The following is a 12,635-nucleotide window of genomic DNA, read 5'->3' as shown; positions in this document are numbered from 1 at the left end:
ATATATATATATATATATAATCACATTTTAAAAACTTATTTATTTACTTGAGAGAGAGAGTGCATGAGCAGGGGGAGGAGCAGAGGGAGAGGGCAAGTAGACTCCATGCTGTGTGGAGTCGCTTGATCTCATGTCCCTGAGACCATGACTGGAGCCAAAACCAAGACTCAGATACTTAACTGACTGGTGCTTTTTTTAATTAAAAATTTTATTTTTAAATAATCTCTACACCCAACATGGGGCTGGAACTCACAACCCTGAGATCAAAAGTCATGTACTCTTGATCGCACCTCATATAATCACACCTTCTTTATCCATTCACCATTGATGGGACTTAGGTTGTTTCTATAGCTTGGCTATTGTAAATAATGCTGCAGTGAACATGGGGGGGTGGGGTGGGTGCAGATATATTTTCAAGCCAGTGTTTTTGGTTTCTTCAAATAAATACCCAGAAGTGGAATTGCTAATCATATGGTAGTTGTATTTTTAATTTTTTAAAAAAGATTTTATTTATTTATTCATGAGAGAGAGAGATAAGCAGGCTCCATGCAGGGAGCCTGATGTGGGACTCGATCCCGGGTCTCCAGGATCACGCCCTGGGCTGAAGGCAGGCACTAAATCGCTGAGCCACCGAGGGATCCCCTATTTTTGATTTCTTGAGGAGTTTCCATACTGTTTTCCAGAGTGGCTACACCAGCTTACATTCCCACCAACAGTGCACAAGGGTTCCCTTTTCTCCACATCTTCACCAACATTTATTTCTTGTCTGTTTGATAATAGCCATTTTAACAAGCATGAGGTCGTATCTGGTGGCTCAATCAGTGAAGTGTCCAACTTCTGATTTTGTCTCAGGCCATGATCTCAGGGTCATGGGATCAAGCCCTGCATGTGGCTCCCTGCTCAGTGCAGTCTGCTTCTTCCTCTCCCTGTGCTCCTTCCCCTGTGTGCACTTTCTCTCTCAAAGAGATAAATAAGTAAATAAAATCTTAAAGAAAATAACCTTTTATATACATCCTGCTGCATGTGTGCAAGTATATCTGTAGGCTATACTCCCAGACATGAAATTTGTCAGGGCCTATTTGTTGATAGCTTTTGCTAGGTTCCCCTTTCTAGAAACAGTGCCCCAATTTATATTTATACCAGAAATGTTGTAAGAGTACCTGTCTCTTCACATCCTCGTCAAGAGTATGTTAACAAAGTTTTTAATTTTTGCTAATCTGAGAGGTGAAAATGGTATTTCAAAGTAGTTTTAATTTTTGTTGTTTTGAGTGAAGTTGAGCTTCCTTACATGTGTTTAACTATTGTTAAAGAATGTGTAAATTGATTACATTCTTTGCCCTACTGAGTTGCTGATTTTTCTTCTAGATGATTTCAAGGAGTTCTTTATTTATTTTAAGAAGTCTCTCCTATGTGGATATAGACGTTTACTCCCATTTGGCACCCAGTGATTTTTATATTGAATAATTAAATATAAAATTGTACTTTAAAATTTTGTTAGCATTATGAATTAACATTATTGGAAAAGATTGCTTAACGTAGCTTATCACACGCCAATTCCTCATATTAAACCCAAATAGGGATCCCTGGGTGGCGCAGCGGTTTGGCGCCTGCCTTTGGCCCAGGGCGCGATCCTGGTAGACCCGGGATCGAATCCCACGTCGGGCTCCCGGTGCATGGAGCCTGCTTCTCCCTCTGCCTATGTCTTTGCCTCTCTCTCTCTGTGACTATCATAAATAAATAAAATAAAAAAATAAATAAAAATAAATAAATAATAAAAACCAAATAATTGTAGCCCTTACAAAAAAAAAAAAAATCACACCTGTGAGCAAACTCCAACATCCTATTTAGCAATACCCATTTGCTTTACCTGTTCAGAGTACCAGCTACTTGTGCTGGGGCAGAGGTAGCTTTGTCACTTATTTGGCAAATGCTCTGTAACAAATAAATGACAGATCTAGGAAAGTGCAATTTTCTAAGCCTGCTCGTTAGAACCAGCTTCCAAGGGACAGGAAACAGGAGAAGGTTATGTTCAGGGCTTCGCATAGTAGCTAGCATTTAGGGCTTGAAAACTTTTGTTAAATAAAAAAAACTTAAATAATAAAATAATAAAAACTCTATTATTTATTTGTTGTGTCTAAAACTCCTCACTGTAGTTACTGGGATAGCAAGGACTTCCATTCTTGGCTGGTATTCAGAGGGCTCAGCGGAAACCACAGGGGCTGGAGGAGGTTTCCCCGCCTGGCTCTATTACTTTGGACTTTATGAACTTGTCATTTCTATAGGTCACGAACAGTTGGCTATCGGCTATTCATACGTTTCGATCTGTGTCTGGGAGCCCGGGGCGGCTAGAGAGCCTCTATTTAGCCCCGGCAGCAGCGAAGGCTTCAAGCTGGGGCGCTGCGCAGGCCGGGCTTGCAGGTACCTCGGGGCGCTCCTGCGGAAGCGGGGCCGCAGTACCCCGCAGTGGCCACTAGAGGGGGCATTTCTCTCGGAAATGGGAAGGTGCCGAGCGGTTTCCAGCGTGAGGGACGCGGAGGCGGGCGGGGCCGCGCGGGCGGGGGCGCAGCAGGCCCCGGGGTTCCTCGCTAGCGGCGCCCGCCCCCGCCCCTGCCCCCGCCCCCCGTCACCCATCACCCAGCCCAGCCGCCTCCCCCGCGGGGGTCTGCACAGCTGTTCGCCTCCTTCGCCCTGAGCCCGAGGGGCCCTGATTACCGGGGCTTGTCCTGGGCTGGGGGGGGGGTGCAGGGGGGGGGGCAAACGGGCGCAGAGCCAGGCGACCCCCGTCCAGGCCCGGCTTCTCCGGCCACGTGCCCCGGGCCCGGGAAACACTGCGGCGGCCGCGGCACGTGACCCCACGTGACCCGAAGTGGCCCAACTAGAGGCACCCCCTTTTTGTTTTTAAGATTTTACTTATTTGTTCATGAGCAGCACAGAGAGAGAGAGACGCAGAGGGAGAAGCAGGCCCCTTGCAGGAGCCCGACGCGGGACTGGATCCCGGGACCCGGGGTCACGCCCTGGGCTGAAGTCGGCGCTAACCGCTGGGCCACCCGGGCTGCCCGACTGGAGGCATTCCTAGTCCTATTAGAAATGGGAAAAAGAGAGCAACTCTGTACGACGAGCTATGCCTATTCTTCCGACGCGGAGGGCCGGCCGGCTGGGCTGCTGGGCGCGGGGCTGGTTGCAGCTCGGGCCTCGCCTCCAGCCCGGGGCGGTTGCAGCTCGGGCCTCGCCTCCAGCCCGGGGCAGTTGCAGCTCGGGCCTCGCCTCCAGCCCGGGGCGGTTGCAGCTCGGGCCTCGCCTCCAGCCCGGGGCAGTTGCAGCTCGGGCCTCACCTCCAGCCCGCGGCCGGTTGCAGCTCCGGCCTCGCCTCCAGCCCGGGGCGGTTGCAGCTTGGGCCTCGCCTCCAGCCCGGGGCAGTTGCAGCTCATGTCTCGCCTCCAGCCCCGGGCCAGTTGCAGCTCGGGTCTCGCCTCCAGCCCGCCGCTGGTTGCAGCTCGGGCCTCACCTCCAGCCCCGGGCGGTTGCAGCTCCTGTCTCGCCTCCATCCAGCCCGGGGCGGTTGCAGCTCCTGTCTCACCTCCAGCCCGGGGCGGTTGCAGCTCCTGTCTCACCTCCAGCCCGGGGCGGTTGCAGCTCCTGTCTCGCCTCCAGCCCGGGGCCAGTTGCAGCTCCGGCCTCGCCTCCAGCCCGGGGCCGGGGCCCCCGCGACGAGCTGCCAGACGGCGTAGGGGCCCCTTCCCAGGCTCCCGTCTCCCCAGATCTGCGCAAACACCCAGGCTAACTCCGAGGCTTTCCTTTGCCGGTTTGTGCGGACTCTCTCCCTCCTCCAGCTCGCAAACAAGCCATTGTGTCCTTTTCATTTGTTATTCTGGGAAAGAACCGGGCTGTCCCCGCGGGTCGCGCCGTGCGTGGTGCGTGCACAGGCCCAGGGCCGCGGCTCGCGGGCAGGGGTCTCGGGGCGTCGCAAGCGAATTACCACGTCTGTAATTTTCAAGAAGACAAGAGAACAGGGGGGAAAAAAAGACCCAAGAAATCTAAGAACGGGGATATTGGGCCAAGCTCTGGTAAAAGGCACATAATTCACTTCAAACATAGTGGCCGGCTCGATTGCCCTGTTTCATTTCTAGAACAGAAAGACTTTGCAGGTAAGCTTGTGCCCAGGGAGGGGGCGACTGCCCCAGGCCGTTTGAGCTCTTAGGGCCAGAAGTGAATAATATTCAGAGAGTGGGTCTTGAATATTTGTGTGTTCTACAAAACCATACGTGGAGGGAAAGGTTGTAACGTATTGATTTGGCATCATAAAAGCTCTAGACAGGTTTTGCAATATAATGAATTAAAGGGAATAGTTCTCGGGGTGCCTGGGTGGCTCAGCAGTTGAGCATCTGCGTTGGGCCCAGGGCGTGACCCGGGGATCGAGTCCCGCATCTGCTCCCTGCATGGGGCCTGCTTCTCCCTCTGCCTGGGTCTCTGCCTCTCTCTGTGTCTCTCATGAATAAATAAATGCAATTCTACTACTATAGCATATGAAGTACCTCACTGACAATAAATACGATAAATAGGGATTGGGATGTAGATGGAAGGAGATGGGCTCTGCTGGGGAAAAGCGGGTGCAAAGTGGCTGGTACACTCTTCCCCGCTCAGAGCCCTTGAAACAGGAGCTGTGGCCACCTCTCACCACAAGCCCCCTTCAATCCCTAGAGCAAAGCAGGGGGGAACCCAAAAAGGATTGGAAGAAGTGGAAAGGGGAAATGTGTATTAGGGCACAGAGGCGCTGGGGAGACAAAGACACCCTTGGAATGGTCCAGAGGCTTCGATTTTAATCCTGTTTGCGGAGGTCACTCTGACCACATCTGTGGATGATGCTGTTCAATCAGCGAAGGGAAGAAGCCGCGTTCCTGGGTTAGGGGCCCACGTGGGGCCAGAGTACCTGCGAGGTGGAGCCCAGGTGGTTTGCATCAGCGGCTGATTTCCATCACTGCCACGCGGCCCTCACCTGCAGCCAGCACCGGGGGACCGCCTGTGAGGCTGTGAGCGTTCAGAGGGAAAGAGAACATCTGGGCTGCTATTTGTTTTTCTTATCTTGCTCTTACGTTTCAGAGTGACCCTTTGTTCCAGTTCCCTTGAAATGGAAACAAATTGGAGTTCAGGGCATTTCTCTGTAGTGACTTGTATTTCACAGGAATGTGGGCTTTCGAACAAGGAACTCAAGAGTTTAAGAAATTCTAGACCTCCTTGATGAGGATAAGCCACCTGTGACATTACATGCATTTTCCAAAGGCCTGGGAGAAGACGGGAGGTGGGCGTGTTTTTCCAGATCGTATAACGCATTGTTGGATCACCATAAAACTCCAATTCTTATACATTTTCTAGATGGGAGGTGGGGTGTGGGAGGCAGCTTAGACTGTTTGGCATCTTGTTCGTATATTTTGTGGGGGAGGTGCTGATTCTCTTGGATGCTTATGAAGAAAACAGAGGCACTGGCTAGAAATGCCATACAGGGCCTAGATGATTTTCAATGCATTTTTCAAAGTCTCTAAGTGGATTCCAAGTGAGTCCAAAAGTGGAAAAGTGAGTCGTGCTCTACAGTAGAGCTATCCTTAGTGGAACTCTCGTAACCACTAGACTTCATCTCAAGGGTCAGGCCATGGATGCGCCCCCCATGGATCTGCACCACTGAGCCTGGGCTCGTCCTTTAGGGCCCCGTCCTAAAATGAGGACGTGCCGCTGTGTTACTGCATCACAGGCACACACGCTGCTGCAGAGGCCTCTCATACATTCGAGAAGGCTCTACTTTTTTGTATCTTTTCCAAACATTCCCCATATTTATCCTGCCAATTGCTTTGCTTCAATAAGTCAGTTTTTAAGAGTCTTTCCACCATGTATTTACTAAAGAAAGACTTTACTCTTCCAGCCTGATGTGAAATTCCTCCCCCAGGAAGAGGAGAGACTATGGAAAATTTGATTACTCCTTAAATTTCTAAGGATGGTAAGAGTCTGTTTCCATGAAGATACAGTTCTTTGGAGGCTTTAGTAAGGCTAGAAGATTCTTCTCCTTACCAAGGGGAACTGGAGACTCACGGGGGCATGAGGATATTTTCCAATGTCATAGAGACTAGACCTTGAATACAAAGGCGGTCCAACCCTCTCGAAAGTTCTAGGAGGAATCTGAGCTAATGAAGCTTCCAGTTCACTTTCTCCAGTGAAAACCTGGAATACGAACAGGACCTTGTCAGTCTGGAGCTCTCTGCCTGGTGGCCAGCGTCTAAGCTCTGGCCTCTGTTCTGCAGTCGGCCACGTGAACCCATGTCTTGCTTGGCCTGACTAATCCTAGAACAACTGCGTGTCCCAAACTGTGTCCTGAAACATGTATCTATTTCCTTTGTTACAGTACAAATGCGCATCGCTCGATGTTCGCAAAGATAATACTTAAAATAGAAACCTAAAACCTGATGGGCTAGAAAGTAGTCCCTGTTCTAGATGGGAGCAATCAGCTTACCCGATCACTTGAGAATTCAAGGGACATACCAGTCACCTAATGCCAGAGGCTGGGTTGGCAGGTGGAGTCCATACGGGTCACAGTTCAATGTTGACACCGGTCAGAGAGTGCAAGGGTCCTAACAGTGTCAGGGGACATTGCTAGGCATTAGAGCTTTATCTGGAGCCTGCGGTAGCAGCTGTCCTTTATTCCTGCTCCTGCCCTCTCTTCTCTGACCCATCCTGAAGGCCTAATAGGATCACCAGGACAAGTGTGTTTCCCTGGGAGAAGGCATCTCCTGCAGCCAACATTTCTTGTTGTCTGTGTCTAAATAGGTGTCAAGCCAGCTCTCACCTGGGTCAGGCTTGTGCGGAGTCTGATGCCTCTCAGGAGAATGCATACCCCGACCCCTTCCTGAGAGAGCAGCTACTACTCACTAAACCCTGACTCGGATCCAGGCCTTCCTAGGTATTTCATATAGGATGCCTTATTGTCTTCGATCCTGCAATGTTCCATGAATACGTTTATCATCACCATTTTACTGCTGAGGAAATTGAAGCTCCGTGAGGTAAAACAACTCACCCGGGATCACCTAGGCAAGAAGAAGTGGAGCTTGGTTTGAACCCAAGTGTGTTGGCTTCCAAAAACCTGTAACTACTCTATATAACAGGTAGAGAAATGCCTGCAATGAGATCTACATTAGGTAAGATTATTTACACCAAAAAGGGTTTTTTCCCCCCATACACACATACATTAAACACAAAATTTTCCTGAATAGTGAAATCTTTTGGTATATTTCAAGCACTTTCACTTTGAAAAGATGGAGGCCACACTACAGGAAGGTGCCCTAGTGCAGAAAGCCAGCGGCTACAGCCTGCAGCTTTTGTGCCTGTTTTCTTAGCAATGCTCAAGAGTATTTTTTCTTCACTTAATTATTTCCCGTCCTTTTATCCTTTTATTTGAATTGCTTTGTTCTTCATTTCCTCACACTACCATTTTAGAACAATTAAAAAAAATTTTTTTTTTAGGCAATCAAAATGAGAACTTATTGCCAGATGACCTACTTCACAAGAAAGTCAGTTAGTTTTCTCAGGTCTATGGAATATTACATAGGCTAAGACCTGGGACTTCCACGAAGAAATGGAGACTATTAAACAATAGAACAAATAAAAAAAATAGTCTTTAAAATTTTTAAAAAAAATATTTATTTATTTATTTATTTATTTATTTATTTATTTATTCACTAGTGACACAGAGAGAGAGAGAGAGAGAGAGAGACAGAGACCCAGGCAGAGGGAGAAGCAGGCTCCATGCAGGGAGCCCGACGTGGGACTCGATCCTGGGACCCCAGGATCATGCCCTGGGCTGAAGGCAGGCGCTAAACTGCTGAGCCACCCAGGGATCCCCTAAAAAAATTATTTTTAAGTAATCTCTACACCCAACGCAACATGGGGCTTGAACTCACAACCCCATGGTCCAGATGCAGGCCCTACTAACTGAGCCAGCCAGGAGCCCCAGGAAAATGAATAGTCTTTTAAAAAACTTAACCTGCTCTAAAAATTCTTTTTAAGGCCACCATAGTAACGGTGTGTTCTCTCACACTACCATCTTAATTAAGTTTTTCAAAGGTGATAATACCTTTTCATAAGTTCTCGGGAATACACTGTTTTCACCACTATCCTATTTTGTTCTAGAAACAGAGAGATCACACAACCAATTTGAGATTCAAGAAGAGACTTTGAAATACTAGCAGATGAAAGCAACAGCTCCGAACTAACACCCCACAGACCCCTCCCCTTCCACTGCGCAGCGGCCGTTTTTGCTGGTGGCCTTGCTGGCAGGAGCCAGCGCTGCCCCCTCCCCACCCCGCCAGTCTACTGTGGACCCTAATCCCATTAACGATCCATTTGTTTCTTTTCCTCTTGCTTCCACAAGAGGAAATACATTATTCATTGATAACCTTTCTCCTCCTTTTGTGTTTTATCAATAGTGTAGACCGAGTTTCCTGTTGTCTCCCAGACTGTGATAGTGGCTCTTTTGGTGACTCTGATGTGAAATTACTCCACTGTCATCAGATATTAACAGGGCTCAAGTCTACATCTGGGTAGAAGCTCTAGGATTCTCTCAGAACTCCAGCTGTCATTCTTAATGGTTCTCAACTGACCCACTTATGCAGAAAGCTGGCGAACCTCTGTTCCGTTCACTTGGGAACATGCCACTTGCCTCTTGTTTACCTAACAACCATCCTACCAGGTACTACGATCTCCTTCGAAATCACAGGGGCTGCGAGCTGTGAGCACATCTTTTCTCCATACTACCTTTGATCATCAGCACCAACAAAATAAAGCTGGATCCTAGGAGCTACAACGGTGTCTTTAATTGGCTGGGCTTATTCTATTGTATTCCAGACTGGGGTCCTTGGGGGATAGAACTCAGCATCCTTTTTTTTTTTTTTTTTTTTTTTTGTGCCAGTGAAACCCTGTGTAAAACAGTTGCTCCGTCCTCTGCAGAGTCACATGTGGTTTCTTACATTTAACTGAGCAAAAATTGAAAGCCATAGTTCCAGCGCTCAATAGCCAAAGGGTGCCTAAGTGACTACTGTGTTGGACAGCACAGTAGGCATTTCCATCACCTCCGAGAGTTCTAGGCCACAGCACTGGTTTAGTAATAATAAGAGCTAACATTTCTGGGTACGTGTTATGTGAGGCAGTGTTCTCAGCGCCTTACAGGTATCAGTTCTTTTCTTCCTCCCCACAAACGTGTGAGTCAGGTCCTATTATTTGTTCCGTTTATAGAGGAGCAAACCCAGGCACAGAGGGATTATTTATATCATAGAGCCACCTGCATCCACGGCTAATATGAGGAACGGACAAGGCGCACACAGGCCGCCTGGCTCCATAGCCCTGATACCGTCACGCTGGACTGCTTCTCAAGGTGCTGAGGCACAGACAGCCCCAGATCATCCTCGACCTGAATACATGCTTTGATTTAAAAAGAACAAAAGACTGTGAATCTAGTAATCATCCCTCCCCTGTCCTTCCCAGTCCCTGCTCTTGGCGGGTGGTTCACCTTCGTGGCACAGGAAGGGACGGGGCACAACACCTGGCTCCCTCAGTCTCTTTCCTTACTGCCTTCCTTGGCTCTGTTTCTTCACCGATTTCTGTCTCCTTCCTTTGTCTCCTCCTGGAAAAGGCAAATTCCTTGGCTGGCGGTGCTCACTTTCATCCTTTCCTGCCTCATGCAGAACCAAGCTGTCATTATTTACCTTCTCTCTTTCTCATCAGCTTCTGTTTCTCCCTCCTGTAAGATTCTTTGTCTTTGAAGAAAACATACGCAGGCCTTCTCTTCCCTCGCTCTATTAAACATGCCAGTCTAACGCCTTGTCCTGTAAGACTCAATGGGCAGCCCCTGCCCAGGCCCCTTGGTGCCATCACCTTTCCCTGCCCCAGACAGACGCACCTAACGCCCCTCTTCGGTGTCCCCACTGCCTTCTGCCTTCCTTAATTGCACTACTTACCACACCATGTTGAGGGATGCATTTAAATTTCTATTTTATCCAATTGCTTCCTGTTTGAGCGTTAAGGATCACGTTCTAATGGTCTCTAGAGCTCACCGACTAGCACAAGGGCACAATGTAGGCACTAGATAAACACTGATTGGAATGTAAGCATTTATTCTAAAAAGGAAAAAAAAAAAAAACCCAAGCACCTAAACATGTCAACTTTCTTTTGACTTTATTTTTTCCTCTGATATTGGCTTCTGATATTTTACCTTCAAACTTCTTGGAAAATTTATCTACCATCTTTTATTTGTTGCCACTTGGTCTCTTGTGATTTGGCCTCTCTGTCTGTTGAAGAAAAGACATCCTAAACACAAATGCAATGTCTGTGCCTTGATGATACATTTTTGAAATTTTCAGTGTTCGATAATGATGACCGGTCCGTGAAATCCTTTTCTACCTTGAATTCTTTTCTCTTTAGCATTTGAACTCTCAGTCCTTTTTTGGTGGAGTCGTTTCTTTTTGATCTTGTCCTTCTCGGCTAGCTTCTACTTTTCTGCCATTCATTAATTATGGGTCTCCTTTAAGCTTTAGGATATTTTCTCTCTCCCTTTGAGGTGTTATAAATTTCTATGACTTCAATTATATTCAAATGATTCTTGCATTTATATTCCAATCATGTCATTTCTTGGCATCTTTGCCTTATGACCTGCCAGTTCTTGAAATGTAACACTTGTAAACTAAGTTAATCATTTTTGCTGTTAAACTTGTTCCTCTTCCTGACTTTTCCAATTCTTCCAATGGCATTGCCACTTAGCATGACCATTTCAGTCTCCGACTCTTATGTGCCTTTTGTATCTCCAAACCCATGTTCCCAATAAGTCATTATATCCTATTGAGTTTTCCTTTGAAATTGCTCTCACTTCTGTTCCTTTCACAGGGCTGCCTTCCTAATTAAGACCCTTATTTAGCTCTTGGCTGTACTATTGCAAATATCTCTGAGCATCTCGCCCCCCCCCCCTCCTACCGCATCCTTCGCACCACTGCCAGAGTAATCTTCCCAAACAACCCTGATTATGTCTGATTATGTCTTTTCCTTATTCAAAATATCTGTAATGACAGCTCCATGCCTATTTAATAAAGTCCATATCATTTGCTTGACAGGCAAGGACCACATATAACAGTTTTTCTTTTCATTTTTCTCTCCTCTTGTTTTGCCTCCTGCATAAACCCTGAATCTTGTTGTTCCCCAATACATTTCAGAGTTCTTTACTTCCACGCTGTTGTATATTTTCTCCCTTGCCCCCGTGTGCTCTACCCCTTCTCCAGCTCCTTCACTGAGTGAAGTATTTTCAATGCCCTGTCCCAGTGCCATCTGCTCCATGGAGCCTCCCTTGCCGACTTCAGCCAGGAATGGTCTCTTGCACAAATAACTCTTCCACAGCATCTTATTTGGCTGACATGCTTGTCATCTGATCATGTGTCTTCTAAGACGTGGTAGTTCCCTGAGCATTAAGGCATGCTTCATTCATCTTCAACATTCCTCAAAATATTTCACTAAGGGCAGATGCTGAATTGATATTTGTTGATGATGGCAAGTACCCAGCTTTCCTTGCTATACTCCGTTTGGCCAATGTATAGCATTAGCATCTTCACTGAGAGAACTTCCACTGGAATAAATCAAGGAGAAATGGAAAACTATCACCTAAATAATGGCAGAAGCTCAATGGAATGTCTGTCATTGAATTCCTCTTAAATTCATTATGGATGGTAACAGAGAATAAACAGTAAATGAAGACTTGAGGAGAGGAGAGTTAAATATTGATCTTGACCTTTCTGTAATACCCATGTATCCTTTCCATTCCATAGTTTCTTCTTTAATGGGATCAGCATCACTGTGCTACCTCAGAGGAACCTTGACACTTTAAAGGGTGAAGGTTATGTGGCCATCACTCGAACCCATTGTGCAGTCTTTCCTCTGAAACTTTATGACTCCTCTTGAATAATACCCCACTAACTAATGTACACCTGTTGCATTTGAACAGTGGCTCCAAAAACATATGTCCACATCCTAATCCCTGAAATCTATGAATATTACATATATGACAGAAATACCATCTTATATGGCAAAAGATGTGATTAAGAATTTTGAGAGAAGGGCAGCCCGGATGGCTCAGTGGTTTAGTGCCGTCTTCAGCCCAGGGACTGATCCTGGAGACCTGGGATCGAGTCCCATGTCAGGCTCCTTGCATGGAACCTGCCCCCCTCTCTCTGTCTCTGTGTATCTCTCATGAATAAATAAATAAAATCTTTGGAAAAAAAAGAATTTTGAGAGAAGAGCTTAGCCTGGGTTATCCTGGTAGGTCCTAAATTCAATCACATATATCCTCATAAGATAAACACACAGAGAAGACGTTCAGAGAGGAAGACAATGTGAACATGTAGGCAGAAATTGGAGTGATGTGGCTATAAGCCAAGGAAACTAAGGATTGCCAGAGGCCATCAGAAGCTAGGGGAGAGGCATAGAAAGAATCCTACTCCAACGCCCTGAGAAGGAGTATGGGCCAGTGCCTTGATTTTGGACTTCTGGTCTCCAGAAATATGAGACAATAAATTTCTGTTTTAAGCCACCACATTTGTGGTCAATTCTGTGGCAGCTGA

This window comes from Canis lupus, chromosome 36 (assembly GCF_011100685.1).
Source record: "Canis lupus familiaris isolate Mischka breed German Shepherd chromosome 36, alternate assembly UU_Cfam_GSD_1.0, whole genome shotgun sequence".
Lineage (NCBI taxonomy): Eukaryota > Metazoa > Chordata > Mammalia > Carnivora > Canidae > Canis > Canis lupus.
Note: the sequence above shows the minus strand (reverse complement) of the source record.